Consider the following 17,040-nt stretch of genomic DNA (forward strand, 5'->3'; position numbering starts at 1 on the left):
ACTCTACTCATTCAGACAACCAGAGATGAAAAGGCATCAGAGGAAAGCCTCTACGAGACAAGTCAGAAAACAAACAAATAAAAACAGCTTGGAAAAAAAAAAAAAAACAGCTTGGAAAAAAACCCAGAAATTATGCGAGAAGAAAACGTCCCAAAACTATCATTGATCGCTTTGCAAGATAAGACATTGCATCAACGAAACAAAAACAGAAAGCTGCTTAAAAAATAAAAAAAAATTTAAAAAGTTAAAAGAAAGAAAACTGTTTAAAATAAACACTTATGGAACAAAAAATATTTCTTGAAAATTAAAAATGTGAAAATAGAAGTAAAAAACTTTGTACAAGATTGGAAAATAAAATTGAGAAGTGGGGGCGCCTGGGTGGCTCAGTGGGTTAAAGCCACTGCCTTCAGCTCAGGTCATGATCCCAGCGTCCTGGGATCGAGCCCCGCATCGGGCTCTCTGCTAGGCAGGGAGCCTGCTTCCTCCCTTCTCTATCCGCCTGCCTCTCTGCCTACTTGTGATCTGTCTGTCAAATAAATAAATGAAATCTTAAAAAAAAAAAATTGAGAAAGTGTTTTAGGAAGGACATCAGAAAGACAAAGAGACAGAAAACAGAGAAAAATAGAGAAAATAATTAGAAGACTAGTCGAAGAAGTCTTACATGCAAAGAAGAGCATCACAAGGAAAGAACAGTGAAAACTAAGAAGATATTCATCAACAAAATAAGAAAAGAATATTTTTCAAACTTGAAGAACAAAAATCTCCAAATTGAAAGGGGACTTCAAGTTCTTAGCATCATGGAAAAAATATACTCACACTAAGGTACATTGTTATGAAATTTCCAGAACACTCAGAATAAAGAAAACATCTTACCAAGCTTCTGAAGGGTAGAAAAAACAGGCCACATGCAACAGATCAGAAATTAGAATAAATTAAGAATTTTTAGCAGCATACAGGGAGAAAAATGAACAAAAGACAATGGGCCAGTGACCTCGAAATTACAAAAGAAAATTATTTCCAACCTAGAATTCTGTATCTAGCCCACTTATCACTCATATGTAAAAATAGAATAAAAATAATTCAAATATGCAAATTCTCAAAAAATTTCACTGCTGCATGCTTTTCTCCAGAAAGCCACTGGCATATTCTACCAAATGAAGGCGTAAACTATGAAAAAACAAAATACATGCCACATGTGTTAGTTCCCTAGGGCTGCCATAGCAATGTATCACAAACTGGGTGGTCTAAAAACAACAGAAATTTATTGTCTCACAGTCCTAGAGGCTAGAAATCCAAAATCGTGGTGTCATCAGGGCCATGCTTTCTCCGAAACCTGAAGGGGAAGGCCCTTCCTTACCTTTTCCAACTTCTGGTGGGCCCACGCTTTCTTGGGTTTCTCGTAGCAGAACTCCAATCTCTGATTCCATCTCCATATGGCTGTCTTCCCTCTGTGCATGTCCGTCTCTGTATCTCATCTCCTCTTTCTATAAGGACATACAGGGCTCCATAGGGTTAAGGGCCCACCCTCCTCCAATATGACCTCATCTAACTAATTACATCGACCGATTTCCAAATAATGTTAACCTTCTAAGGTTCTGGGAAAGCCATGAATTGGGGGGAGTGGGTCACAGTATTTAACCCAGTGCAACGTACAGAAACAGGAGGTGGTAATGTAGATGATGGCAAAAGACTAGCCCAGGCTGACAGCTCTATACCAGAGTAAAGGGCCACCGGTCCACGCGGGGCAGGTTAGATGCTCATAAAATTGAAATTTAGGTGTTGAATTAATGATAGATAAATAGAAAACTGAACAAACAACAGTGACAATTAAAAGGCAACTGTTAATTCCAGGAAAAACAGAAGATTAGTTCATAGCCATTGCTCTGTAAGGCATATATAAGGAACAATGAATGCTTATCAAGCCAAAATTACCAAAAAATATATGGGAAGGGTGGAGGAGTGGGAAGTGGTGGAAGTGAAAGGAGGAAGGAGTGATAAGTCCTTATCTTCCATAGTTAATGGATAAATTAATGAATAAGGCCCAAAACTGAAAAAGCCAGAGTTAGCAGTTCAAGTGTACACAGAGATATAGAGTAAATATTAAAAGAGTTGAAAACAGTATCCCTGGAGAAGGGGAAATGGGAGGGGAGGAGAACTAAGGAATGTGGTTTGTCTTAACAAACCTTGTAGAACTAGTTGAACTGGGTATATGTATAAACTCAACTAGAAAAAAAAAAAAATCACAACGAGAGAAAAAGACACAAATGGGCCCAATCATCAACAGCCTGATGCATTGCACACAGCACCCTGAGTCTATTTTATAGTTAACATATTTTACAATAACTCTAGAGTCAGCTTAACACAGTGATTCTCAACCCAGGGCAGTTTTGCTCCCCATCCTCAGCCCCCAGAGGACATTTGACAATGTCTGGATTGTCACAACTCATGGAACGGGGAGCTACTGGCATCTAGGAGGTCAAGACCAGGGGTGCTGCTGAACTTCCTGTGATGTACAGAGCACAGAAAGGCAACAACAAAGGGCTCGTTCAACAACTTAACAAGAACCATGTGGCCCAAAATGTCACTAGCACCAAGGCTGAGAAGCCCTTGCTCAACAGATGATCGGAAAGAGCCCTGGGAGGACGTCTGGGAAAACCTGGTTTCTTTAGAGTCACACAACCCTTCTGACACCAGGTATGTGGGGTTTTTCCCTTACCGACCCGTTCTCCAAGTCTGTGTAGAAACCAACCGGTGTCCTACAGCTCAATTCACCTCTGACACTATCTACCTGCCATTAGTGTCACATCCCACAGGTTAAGTGCTCATTCCCAAGAGACTGTCCCCCGACTTCAGGTGCCAGTTAGAAATCCCAGGCTTCCTGATCAACTTCTGATCAACTGGCCATCAATCAGGGGCTCCCACCACCCCCTCTCAGGTTCAATAATTTGCCAAAATGGCTCACAGAACTCAAGAAGGCACTTCATGTTTATCCATTTATTATAAAGAACACAACAGCCAGGGGCGCCTGGGTGGCTCAGTCGATTAAGCGTCTGCCTTTGGCTCCGGTCATGACCTCAGAGTCCTAGGATCAAACCCGGGTCAGGCTCCCTGTGGGGAGTCTGCTTCTCCCTCTCCCTCTGCCCCTCCCTCTATTTACGCTCACTCGCTCTCTGTCTCTCTCCCAAATACATAAATAAATAAAATCTTAAAATACATAAATATATTTATTTATTTATATTTATTTACTTACTTATTTATTTATTTATTTTATAAAACAAAATTTTTATTTTATTTTTTTAAAAAAAGAATACAACAGCCAGAGAAAGTGATGCATAGGGCAAGGTTGAGGGGAGGGAGGGTGTGTAGAGCTTCCAAAACCTGTCCAGGTACACCAGCCTCCTGACACCTCCCCACATTCACCGTCCCAGAAACTCTCGGACCCCTGTCCTTTTAGGTTTCTGTGGAGGATTCATTATGTAGGCGTGACTGATTAAATCACGAGCCATTGGTGATCAGCCTAACCTCTAGTTTCTCTCCTCTCCCAGGAGGTCAGAGGCGTGGGGCTGAAAAGTTGCAACCCTCTAATCCTATGACTGGTTTCCGCCATCCTTAGGGGCTTTCCAGAAGTCACCACATTAACATAAACCGAGGTGTGGTTGAAAGGGGTGCATTATGAATAATAAATGATACTCTCTTCGTCTTTCTATCTCTTTTCACGTAGGAAATTCCAAGGGTTTGGGGGGGGCTCTGTGCCAGGAACAGGGAGGAAGCCCAGATATCCATTTCTTGTTATAAATCACCATATCACAGGAAGTCGCTAAAGTCCTCTAGGTAAGAAACCACACAAGGTTGAATTAAGAGACTTCTGTGGTAGACGGCACAAAACTGAAATTGTAGAGTGGTAGTGACAGTGGAGACAAGGAGATTTTCCCACCGCCGTGTTGGGAGGACACTGGGCAACCTGCGGGGAGATCCATGTAGGGAAGAACCGAGTCCTTCTGCCAACAGCTGGTGACCGAGCTGAATTGCAAGGGGACCCCATAGCCCCAGGCAAGCCTTTGGGCGCCTGAAACCTGGGGCCACAGCTGTCTGCCGTCTCACATGACACAACAAATTAGAACCTCCCGGGTGCTCCAGTCCCTGATGCAGAAACAGTGAGATAATGTACGCTCCTCCTTTCAAGCCACTAAGTTTTGGTATAATTTGTTACATAGCAATGGATAACTAAGAAAAATGGGCAGTAAGAAAAAGATGGAAATAGTAATGATGAAGCAAAACCAAAGGTGACCCAAGAGGCCAGATGGCGGTGGGGAGGGCAGGGCCAGGGTCAACAAGTCCAGCAACCGCCACTGAGTCAGGAGTGCCTCTATCATCAGGTGGGCCACGTTACACATTTCCAAAAACATCTGGCCTGAAGGTGAAAGAGGAGAAGTAAGTTGCATTAGAAAAGATATGTAGAAGAACCTCGCACAGCGTCCAAAATGCAGTAAGGGGGAAATGATAACAAAAGCAAACCCAACAGCTCACATTCTGGCACTGCTCAGTTTTCCTAGGCGACTCCAGCTCTGCGATCCTAATTAACATTTATTTATTTATTATGTCTGGTGCTACACTCACACTCAATCAGCTATTATTATCCTGTTTCTGATGAGGAGACGGAGCCTCCCAGAACTGATGTGGCTTCTCTACAGTCCCACCAAGCCAGGACATGAACCCACATCAGGCTCAGTTCAAAACCCATACTAATCCCACCGCACCATCCCCATCTCTTATAGAACACTTCTTCACATTCCGTGGGATTGTTTGAATTCTCTTCCCTCAGTCTTTCTTCTAAAGAACTCTGCCAGTGTTCCTCCCTCCCCCACCCCTAAATAATCCTTTAATTATTGTTCATTCCTGAAATTAAGTGTCTACCTATTTTACTAGGGAGACTCGGAAAGCCCTCACAGGGGTGGAATGCGGGAACTATGAATGTAAAGCTTTTTCAAGACTCTTCCTCATCTTCTGTCCCCTGGGTCTGGATGTGCAGCTATCCTGCCTGGCAACCTTCCTTGTCTCCCCACATGCCCCCACCTCTCCAGGCACTGTCTGGCCAGAGCACAGCATTCTCTCAGCCCCATTCCCCTGGAAAATGTTGAGTCTGAGTTGACACTGACACCCATTAGGGAGCTGTGCAGCTGTTCCCACACAGCCAGCCCAAAGGCTTTCCGGAAATTGTTTGCATTCACGTGCCTTCTGTACAGCCCGGCCACTCTGCAAAGGCCTGGCACCCCAGGACTGCGGCTGAGGTCGGGATGCACACTGTCTTTCACTCTTCTTTTCCTCTTCCCTGATTCCCTGAATGACTACTAAATTGAGAATTAATAGGTGAGAAAAACAGGTATTGCTTTCTTGCTATCTATAATAAGCTGAGTGGTGGGGGTGGGGGAGTTACAGAGTTACAGCTTTTTTTTTTCTTTGTGGTTATAAATAACTATTATCATATTATTTAGATCTCATTTGGTTTAAGTGACATAAATCCAATTCTAAATGGATTTGGCAAAAAGAAGAGTGTTAATAACAGGGCACTGGAATATCTCCAAGCAAGCTGAAGAAAGGGCAGGGACATTTCCAGACAGGGTCACCATGTACAGTTGTGTAAGCTGCACACTGCACAACCCCAGGGGCCACTATATCACATGGCAGCCATATGAGTGGCACCTCCTCGTGTGGTGCAGGGCACAACTTTCTAGCTCTTTTCAGTGTCCCTCCTCCAGGTTTCAGGAATACCTGAAAGCAGGGTCTCAAATGTCACCAGGACTCTCTCCATCTCTGAAATGGGGTTATCTCTGAATATTGACCAAATCCTTCCCATTGGTGAGCTGGTTTCATTCTTGTCTGTGAATGGTTCTTTACTTCCAGCCAAGGAAGGACTAACTGGGGCTTTTATTGGTTCCAGCTTCAAACCTTCAAGGGAAAAGCTCTGACTGGTATATTTGAGCTTGGCTCCCATCCTTCCACCAATCGAGAAGCTAGATGGCTCAGAGGTGGGCACTATGTTTGCGTTAGCCTGAATCATATTCCCATCTGAAAGGAGTATATCTGCCTAGTAGGAGATGTAAGAGCATATCCTTTGGGGAATGGAAGGCTTTTAACCCTTACTTATTTGCTTTTTTTTTTTTTTTGTAACTTCCAGAGCCTCTTGGGAACACTAAATACCCAACAGTAGAACAGGAGGATGGGCGATATAGAAGTAAAATTGCTCTAGTTCAAGAGTGGGTGTGAAGTAAACTAGCCTCCTCTGGGATTTTCACTTGATGAGGTCTTAAGAGTTTTGGCAAAGTGGGGGATATAGTCATATTTTGACTATTTGGGGGACATTATGACCATTCTGCAGTCACTCACTGGAAGCTTCCAAGCTCTCTGTCTTGATGACAGAAAATAACAATTCTCTTCCCAAATTAGCTGCCCATGGATGCTTGGTAACTGCTTCCTTCAAGGGGCCAGAAAGAACAAGAAACAATCTCATAACTGTCCATTTGATCACCCTTGTGCCCCCTCCCTTGCCTCCTACCTCCAACACTAGTGTGGAGGGCACACCCCTTTGCACTCTGATATTACTATCCCCCCAGCCCTCTCTCTGCATCTTTTCTGAATCCCCAATTTCCACCCCAACTCTCACCAGTCACCACAGTTCAGTAGTTTGAATATTCAAGCCAGTTTGAATATTCAAGCCAGAGAAGGACTCTCTGGGTGTCATGAAATCAAGGGGTTACCCTGAAAGGGACTGGGGTCTTGAGGAATCCCAGAAAACAAACACAGCTGCCAAGTGCCATAACTATTCTTGGATCATTTAATCCACATGTAACAAGGGGGGGGGGTGCATGACGATTAATGACCAAAATAAATAGTAATCAATTATATGATGATGGTAATTACGCTTTTGAAATTAGCCTGGGAAAGGATGACCAAGGCAATTTTTTATTCCAGCTCAGGAAAATGGGACGCCAGCTGGGGCTAATAAGAGCTTTCATTAAAGCACTGAGCTTCATCCAGCACTGCGAAGAAAGCCCTCTCTGTCCTGTGGCCCGGCCCGGCCCTGACATGCCTTCTGCTTTTTAACAAGAACTGAAAGGTGGCGAGACAAACAGTTCTTGCCTTGGCACCAGGCAAAGTCGGCCTTTGAAAAGGCAGTGATTATTTTCAATGGCCCAGTGCTGGGGAGTTTCGTTTCCTTTACCCCGTCTCTGCGCCCCTGGGTTCCCGCACCAGCACTGAAATTGACTAGGGCAGTTGGTGGCGGTCAATGACCCCGGGCAGAGGGTCTGGGCAGGCGAGGACCCGCCAGCACAGTTTGCAGGTCTTGCTGGGGTAGGAGCCAGAGGGAAGAAAAACGTGGTTTCTCCACAAGGGAGTGTGTGCCTTTCCTAGCACTTCAGTCCCCCAGCAGCTGCAGCAGAGACGGTCACTAACATTTCCTGGCCGGCCCTTCCACCCCCAGAGAGCGTATTTGCCAGGCACACGGCGGCCCTGAAAACTCCTCCGCTCCTACGCGGACCGCACCTTTGGGAATTTCATGGAAGTCACTCACTGCTGGCTCCTGCCTCAGTTTCCCTTTCTGCTCTCTCCTGTTCACTATTTCTTGCTGTTTCTCTCCTGCCATGAAGAAACTAAAGAAAGCCTCTCTCTTAGCCAACCTGTAGCAAAGCCGAGGAGCTCAAGGGTTAGTGGGCATAAAATTCCCTTCTCCCTGTTTTGAGTCTGATGCTGGACTGACGACCCAAACCTTCCATGGAGGCTGGCTCCCAACCAGGGGCGATTTTACCTGCCAGCGGACATCTGGCAACACCTGGAGGCCCTGACCGGCCTCCTGGAACACTGAGTTTCAAGGGGTGTAAAAGTCTAAACCCACCTACCGCAACAGATTTCTTCCAGAAAACGCAGCCAGCCAGAGGTGGAGCCACACACCAGGGTATTACGTCACCAGTGACCCCGCCTCCTGGGACCAGCGCTGGCCAATCAGAGTAGCTGCTCCCGGGAACGGAAGCAAAAGAGGAGGTTACAGAAGCTCCCTTTCTAGCACTTCTGCCAAAAGGGAGGACGTTCCTCCCCCTCTATATACAGGCCAGTTCAGGTTGTCCATAAATCTCCAGAGTGATAGACCCAGGAAGGGCTCCCAAGAGGTTTGGGTATGGCCAAGAGTTGAGAACAAATCCCACCACGTGCCTTAGCCTCAACAAGCATTTGGCAGCTGTGCACGAGACCTTGCTCCAGGTGCTTCGTATATGCAGATTCCATCCGGAGAGCAGGGCTGCGGGATTTTAATTCGTGCTTTACCCCATACTGCGTAAGTTGTGCACCTTGAATCTTTATCTAGGTCTGACAGTAATCTTGTAAAAGTTCAACTCAAAATCAATGCATTTTACTGTCAAAAAATGGTGTTTATTTAGACTTCACAGAAATTCTAGAGGTTGGGGTTACGGGAGCAGAAGCCTCTCATTTATTCAGTGCCACAACATGCCAAGCACTCTGCTAGACTCACGTATAGATTATTTCTTTGCCCAACCCCCAGAACCCCATGAGACACCCGTAGCCCATTTAAGGGACCAGAAAACTGCCAGGGGCAGAGCAGTGGCACAGAGCCTTGGCACTTACCTAAGCATCTTGCCCTAGGGCTTGGCAAGATCCAGCATTACTAAGAGGTCCTGGGCTATAACAGGAGTGCAGCTGGATTGGAGCTGTCAGAATGGATGCTCAAGGGATCCCACAACATCCCCCTCTACCCCTGAGTGCTTCTAGAAACAAAATCTTGAGGTACACCTGGTGAGTCTGACTAATAAGGCAGAAGACGTTGGTTTCTGAATGGTTTGGTGTCCTCAGAAAAAGGGCCTGCTTTTTCTTTTCTTTTTTTTTTTTTTTTTTATTCCGTGCTGACCCATTCCAGGGTCAGGAAATTCTTCCATATAGACACCCTCAGGCTGCTGCTTAAGCCAATTTCCTCCTCCCGGGTCCAGAATGGAGATGACGAACAGCTGGTGGCCACTGTCTCTAAAGAAAGTCTTGCATAAACCTGAAGACCTGTTACATAATCTGCCTTCTCCAAGAGCAATCACTCCAGTCCTCTTGAGTGTTTCTCAGAGATCATCTACTCTGCAAGTTTCCCCTGAAAGCAGGTTGACCACTTTGGAAGTTCTGTTCCTCTTGAGTTGGGAGACCACAGTCAACTATGACGTTGAGTCCATTACTCTACACAACACATGTTCTCTCATACATGTTGTCAGGGGCGGATTTCCCAGTAAAACCCAGAGGGAAGCAATGGGAGACAGGGCCACAGGCTCAAGACACATGAGTTCAAACGTGTGTTCCCACTTGCAATTGCTGTGTGACTACGGGCTGGCCAACAGGACCGGCAAGACCTCTCTATCTTTATATCCAAAGCAGAAGAAATGGCTTTCCCAATGGGTTCTAACGAGATCATATAAGTTAAGTGCTTGGCACCAATAAGAACACTCGCCCCAGTAACTCTGATGACTTTACTGTCATGCCCTCCCCTAGTGTGGTCACTTCCTTAGTCACAATTCCTCTGAATTAAACAAAGACAACAAACCAAAGACAGGAAGTTCTCACCGGTCCTGTCTGCCTCCCAAAGAACTAAGCCCACTGTCCTGGATGTGTTTGAACCAGACTGCTCACACTCCCACAGGGATCAGGGAAGGGGCTTCTACTTTGGGTGGGAATGGACTTGGTGACCTCCTCAAATCCATTTCAAGTCCAAGATTCTAGTAAGAACTTAAGTCAACCCAGACTCTCACCCTTCACTCTTTTTCCACAAAGAAATCCAACCAGATTTTCCATGGAGGAAATGCCAGAGAGATGGTTCCCACTACCCCTCACAACACACTTCCTCCGTTCTTCATCAGACATCACTATCCTCCCTGTTCCCATTCTCTTGTGCTTCCTCGGGTGGTCTTCCCCTTCTGTACTCCCCTGAAAATGCTCCATCTCCTTTCTGTTGGGTCAAGCAATGCAGCTTCGCCTTCAACCACGTCTACCCCATCCAGGTCAACCATAGCCAGCTAACAGGAGCCACCTTCCTTAGTAGGCAGGAGACCATCTACTCTCCTGGGAGCATGGCCTCTGGCATCTCACTCCATGACCAAAAATATTTATCACAGAATTCCTTTCCTGTGCACACGGAATTTTTTTCTGTAAGAAGCTCCTACAATAAATTTTCTCCATCCTCTTGCATGCAATTTAATGATTTCTGTCTCCAGTTCCAAGAGCTTATATTACCTCCTTGTAAAACAAACTATGCCAACAAATATTTATAACTGTATATTTAAAAAAAAAAAAGGAAAAAAAGAAACCTCCCTTGCACATTTTATGTACTGACTTCATTGTGCTCTTTGTCTGGACCCAGAATCTAATAGAGCTAGGCTGCAGCACCGCAACTTGCCCATAGGTGGCACCAGCTCACACACTTTTATATGTCAGCAAGAAATGCAGCCTTGAGATTGAGGTTTCAGGTTATGTAAAATGAATTAGCTGCATACTTCTTAGCTTTGGGAAACTTGAAACTTACCAACTATCCTTCCAGTAAAAGGGAGTAGCTGAACTGGACTCCCTCTTGCCAAGGCTCTGGTTGGTGGCGCTTTCCCAGTTGACTTGCCATGTCCATTTCTCACAGAGAGATCCCTTCTCCAGAGCACAATTTAGCCTCTTTCAGTTATTCCTGCCATGTCATAGTCAACAGGTGTTCCCAACATCTTTTAGGAAGCATGTCAGGGAAACCTCCAAGGGCTGCAAGACCCCAGGATGCAATGATTTTGCTCTTACGACATAGACACGATCCTCCGTTGAAAGGGGCTGGCCTCCTGCCTCCGGAATGGAGTGTGAGTCCTTCTCAGCCAGGAGACAACCGCCTGAGCTGGACATTGCCCACCAGTGTTGTCCAAGTAGGCAAACTCTTGGCTCCTTATAAATCCTCCCTCACAGTTACAATTTTTAACAGCAATTGTGAAATAGCTTTGGGCGAACCAAAGGAAACGCATTGGACAGCACTTGAAAAACAACGCAGGCCAACACGCTGCCTCCATCCAGGACTGGGACTTAAATGAAGGTGGACTTCACCAGAAGCAGTTTCTTCCCCAACCACTGCAGCTGGGCAGAGAAGTGGGACTGTAATGAGTTAGAGGGAAAGCTAACTGATAGCCTTTTTAGTGCATTTTGGAAAACCCCAGCCTCCCGGACATTTCCACAATCTCTGCTTCTCCCTTGCTGAGTCAGAGCTGGGCTTTGCAAAACTCGTATTAGAAATGTCTGTTCTCCACGGTCCTTTCCAGCTGCCCCCCACCCCACCCCCGCCCACACATGTGCACACGCCTGGGATTCTTTTTCTCCTGGCTAGCAGCCCTGGCCTCCACAGCCCCTTCTTCCCATCCCCCAAGCCCCACACCTAGGGGAGCCTCACTTTCCTACTCTCTGCTTGCAAAGCTATTAGCACTCTGCCTCCTCTCCCAGATGGGCTCCCAGAAGCTTTTCGACAGGCTGGGCAGAGCAAAGTCCTTCCCAAGACTGCAGCCCACCTAAGTGAGCATGGAATCACACCAAGTTGTGCTCACTGATCACTCACTCTACAATCATTGGTTGGGAAACTACTGTGCACCAGGCACCGGGTGACATGGAGAACATAGACTACATCTGTGCCGCTCTGAATCCTATTGTGTAACAGCTGCTTTCATTTTGTTGTTAGAAGAATGCTTGGAAATATTATTGTTGATATTGTGTTTGTTGTGACTACACCTTTTGCCTTGATGTGCCCTTTTCATGTCTGCAAGTGATTTTGCCACATGCTATGAATTCTACTCTCCAACTTCAGTCATTTGTAAACCATCTTTATGAGTTTTGCCGTAAGCATGTACCACCTATGTTTTATTGGCTTTACAGAAGTCTTTAAAATGACTCACTTTCTTTACTTAGCCATTTTTAAAAATTTTATATCACTACCATAAATGGAAAACTTGCCATAAATAGAAGGCAACCCTAAAATCAAATGCAATTTTAAAACTATGCTCTGAAATTTTAGCTAAGTACAGAAACTTGAGCCTGTGCCCACTCTCTGTTAGAAAGGGGAGCACAGGATTACATTAGACAGGTGTTAAAGGTGGTCTAGCACCACACTGACACTTACTCCTTAGCTTTATACAGATAGTTAAGTGCCCTCACTAAGGAATGTAGTCCAAGTTCATGTCTTCTCTCCAACCATCTACAGTCACGTTAGTTTGCCACCAGTAACTTCCATCGAAATCAGTCAGCACGGCCACATTCTGCGGCAGTAACAAGACAACCTTCAAATCTCAGCAGCCTAAAACACAAAGGTTTACTTCTTGCCCATATTCACTGTGAGTTGGCAGGGTCCACACTCATTCTTGTTGCTCAGAGTTCCAGGCCGATGAAGCAGTCAAAATCTTGAAGGTTGAGGGTCATTGTGCCAGAGAGAAAGAAGAGAGTAATACAAAGAAGGCACTGGGTGCACTGGTTTGCGACACGTGCCCCCAACAACGAAGTCTCACCACATCTGTTCACTATTCAGTGGCTGACTCAAGTCACCTGGCCAGCCTTGACTTCACCTGAGCAGGAAGTACAATCCTACCATATCCTGGAAGGAGAGAGAGCTCCTCTCTCCTTTTTGTGATCAGCCATACAGACTTTCATTCCACCCCATGCAGTGATAACACTGCCCCAAACAATTGGTCCCCAGCCTCCCCAGGCAAGGATTTCTATACCATCCACAACAACCAGATAGACCAGACCACTTACCACGCTGTGACCATGACCATGCTCTGCACTTGTCTTCCTCTCCTCTGCTCATGGCCCCCAACTTAATGGGACACCCCTCCCTGTCTCTTATCCTACTCACCCTTCCAGATTCTACCTATTCCTGAGGTTTTATCCACCCCCAAAATTGAAAGTTGTGTACTGTGTGTGTGTGCTTGCATGTGCGTGTGTTTTCCTGGGGGTAATATTTTAGGTTTTCAGAGCTAAAAGGGATGGACTCCTCTATTTATAATAGAGTTTCTCAACCCAACACTGTTGACATTTGGGCAGGATAACCCTCTCGTGTGGGGGCCTGTCCTATCCATTGTAGTATGTTTAGCAGCAACCCTGGCCTTTGCCTCCAACTGTGACAACAAATTATGCCACAAAACACTGACTGTCCCTTTGGAGGGAGGGTAGAATTCCCCACAGTTGAAAACCACTATTTTATAGGGCAACCCAAAGGAATTAAATATTGTGCCCAAGGTGACACAACGAGTTAATGGCCAAAGGGGCTGGAGGAATCCATGTTCTTGATTCCCTCACCGCCCACCCCCCGAACCTAGGATCTGGTGTTCTTGGCACCGGTGCATGAGGCTCAGGCTGGGAGCATAAATGAAGGAAATAGGCTGAGCTCATATTCCTTTGACACATTTGATGTGCCCATCGAACAATTCCATAAAGAAATATGCTCTCTCTCACCTAAAAAACACACACACATACACACATAACTTCTTTAAAAGGTTTTATTTATTCATTTGACAGATAGAGATCACAAGTAGGCAGAGAGGCAGGCAAACAGAGAGAGAGGAGGAAGCAGGCTCCCTGACAAGCAGAGAGCCAGATGCAGGGCTCGATCCCAGGACCCCGGGATCATGACCCAAGCTAAAGGCAGAAGCTTTAACCACTGAGCCACCCAGGCGCCCTCATACTTCTTGATCTAACGTCTTTGACTTTTGATGTAGATAGCAGCACAATTTCATCTGCCTTTCATTCTACCGTTAGGCAAAGAGTAATGTTAATCCAGGAACAAGATGGCAACAGCATTATAACAGAGAGACTCTGGGAGAGTTCTGGGGGTTGCATGAAACTGGACAATGTATGCCCATCCAAAAGGCCAAGTATCACAGCAAGTTATTAGGATTTTTCAAAGAGATGAAATCCAAAATTTAATGAGATATCTTCTGATTATTAGAGGCTGGAAATTTTTTTTTTTTTAACGTGCAAGTGCAAACTACAGGCCACACAAAATTCGAGGTTTGACCATGAAGGCCAGCCACCCACAAGTGACCAAATCATGTCCTGAGGTGAACATGTTCCAGCCATAGCTCACAACCCACCCTGAATGTCAGCCATCTGGAGGGCTTTGAATCCCACAGAGTCCCACACCCCACTCCAGACCTGATGAACAGAAAGTCCCCAGGGTGGACCTCTGGGGCCTGAGTTTTTGAAAAGCTCCTAAATAATTCTGACGTACCAGGTCCCTCAACAGCTTTAGAAAACAGCGTACGAACTCTTTCCCCCACTCCCCAGACTGTGAGCTCCTCAGGGGGTGGAGGGGACCACATCTTCACCGTTCCAATTCTCCTCGTACCAGCCCAGAACTAATGCAGGCTAGGTGCTCTTTAAACATTTACTCAAACTGAATCACGAGAAAGGTTGAAGTAGTAATTGCTTCCAGGCTTTTCTCTTGGATCTTATTTAAAAAAAAAATCTCTGTGGTATTTGCTTGCAACATTCTTCTATCAATTCCAAGGTTCCTTGGAAGAAAGATAGCTGCGGAGGGCAGGGGAAGGGACAGTGGGCATGTCGTGTTATTGCCACTTTGAATAAAAGAAGAAAAGTCTGTGATGAGGTTTTCATTCCAGGAAGGCTGAAGAGACTCAGCTCTCACCAAGCCCTCTCCTGGACAAGACTTCCTCTGGCTCCCTAGAGGGCAAAGACCATCTGGCTTCACCTTGCGTGGGCTGCCCTGGGGGAGAGGTGCTCCTTTGGCGTCATTTATTGAATCCAGCAAACTTCAAATCCACCCACACCTCTTTCCAGCAGTTCCACATCTGGAAAATTCCTTTCCAGATATGCTGGGACAAAGGCACGAAGATGCAGACACAAAAATGTTTGCTGCAGTATTGCTGGAGGGAGTGAAACTGTGGATGAACCCTAAATGTCCATCACTGGACACGTCTGAAATTGACCGTGGTCCATCGGTATGACAAGAGACCAGCCAGCAGATCACCCCTATTCGTCTCCATCATGGCAACTCACTCAAGCCCTCCACAGTCCTCTCTGCCATTTGCATTTACCTGGTCACTGTGTATTTTGGGTCTGAAACTCTAGATCATAGCTTCCCCCAGAAAGAAGCACCGTGCATGCTTTAAGGAAAAATAAAATAAGATGAAAATAGAGAGGGAGGCCAACCATAAGAGATGCTTAATTCTAGGAGACAAACTGAGGGTTGCAGGAGGGGAGTGGGCTGGGAGGATGGGGTAACTGGGTGATGGGCATTAAGGAGGGCATGTTACATGCAACTGATGAATCACTGAATTCTGCCCCTGAAACTTATAATGCAGCATGTGTTAATTAAACTGAATTTAAATAATTTTTTTAAAAAGAAGAGGTACACAGCTACAGATGTCAAAAACATTCCCCCAATACAGCGTTAAGGGGCAGAGAAGTTCCAGAACAGCATGAGTGTCACAGAGTTCCAGCAGCAAGCAGAGGGCATACTGAAGAGCATGCAAGGGTGTGAACCAGAATGTCACAAAGGAGCTGGTATGGTGCTGGGATGAGGGTAAGAGACCCAGGAGGGGCTGTGAAGCACCTGGATAGCACCATTGGCAGGAAGTCACCATCCACTTGGCCTCAGGTTCCTGGAGTCCAGAGATAGCTGGACTGTGGAAGGAAGTTCCAGCATGGCCTGTGGCCTCAGGGACAGGGCCACATCAGGAACCACAGGGAGCTAAGGCAGAAGCAGAAGGGGAAGAGAAAGTAAATACCTCAGCCTCTTCTCCTCTGGTCTTCCTACCTCTGGCTGGTGCTGCCCATTGGCCACATCACTCAGGAGCCAGAGGCCCTGGGAGCCAAGGTGTTTGTGGGGACTGGCCTCCCAGACACAGAACGGGGCTGAGAGAGACGGAGAATAGCTGGAAGGTCAGGGGAGGGGAGGCAAATGGAGAAAAGCCACCAGAAACGTGGTTTGATCTTATTTGTGTAAATATATATATATATATATATATATATATATATATGAGAGACATCTTTTCACATGCATGACATCTGAGGACACACAGCACACCACCCAGCAGGGGCCTTCTCAGGGAGTGGAATTTGGGGTGGTGAAGATATTCGAAAGGAGAACTTGACTTCACCCACATTTGTATTCTGGGAATCTTCAACAATGAGCAGGAGGGATCTTTAGATTAGAAAAATGTCTTCACTGATCTGCAGTGCTGGACCCTAGAAATGAGAAGAAGAGAAAGTCTTTCCTGCCCTTGCAGACCAGGTGGGATCCCTCTGAGATACTGCCCAGATCCAGGCAGGGAAAACTGCAGGGACAAAGGCATGGAAGCTGGAAATCAGATAGAGCATCAGGGACAGCCAGCAGATGCGGTGGCTCTGCCATGGGGACGAGGGCCAGGCAGGGTCTACAGCCAAATAGGTAGATCAGGACACAACCCGAAGGGCCTTGAATGCCAGGAGGAGGGGGCTCTTTCCCGTGTGGAGGGTTCCATGCCTCCAGGAGCTTACTTCTAGCTCTGTCCTTTGGCTGGGGATCCTTGGGCAATTTAAATGACTTCTCTGAGCCTCAGCTTTCCCATCGGGAAGAAGAGATGAATGACCCGCCCTGATCTCACAGGGTTGCAGGATTCGATGAGATGTTTGCGTGACACCTGGTATCTAACTAACCCACAATTCATCATGGTATTATTGTGAGGGTGGTTGACATCGGTCAAACTCACAGTGGAACTAACATGTGCCTGCCTTACCGCAGGCAAGGTAAAGGCCCCAGGCTCCTCCCATTGGAGGAGTCAATGTTGTGCGTTCTGTAGTCACAGTGTCCCCCTTGCTGGGCCAGCTGTCTGACGGCCTGTAAACAGATGAGCAGGCGGGGTGGCCAGTGAGATAGTGCAGATGGCACTGAGCAAATCCAGCTGGACTTTTGGGAAAACAAGTCAGAAGTGACGAGGGCCCCTGTGGACATCTTTCTCTGTGACGGACGGCATACCCAGGGAGGCCTCCAAAGGA

The sequence above is a fragment of the Martes martes genome, assembly GCF_963455335.1.
Source record: "Martes martes genome assembly, chromosome: 5".
NCBI lineage: Eukaryota > Metazoa > Chordata > Mammalia > Carnivora > Mustelidae > Martes > Martes martes.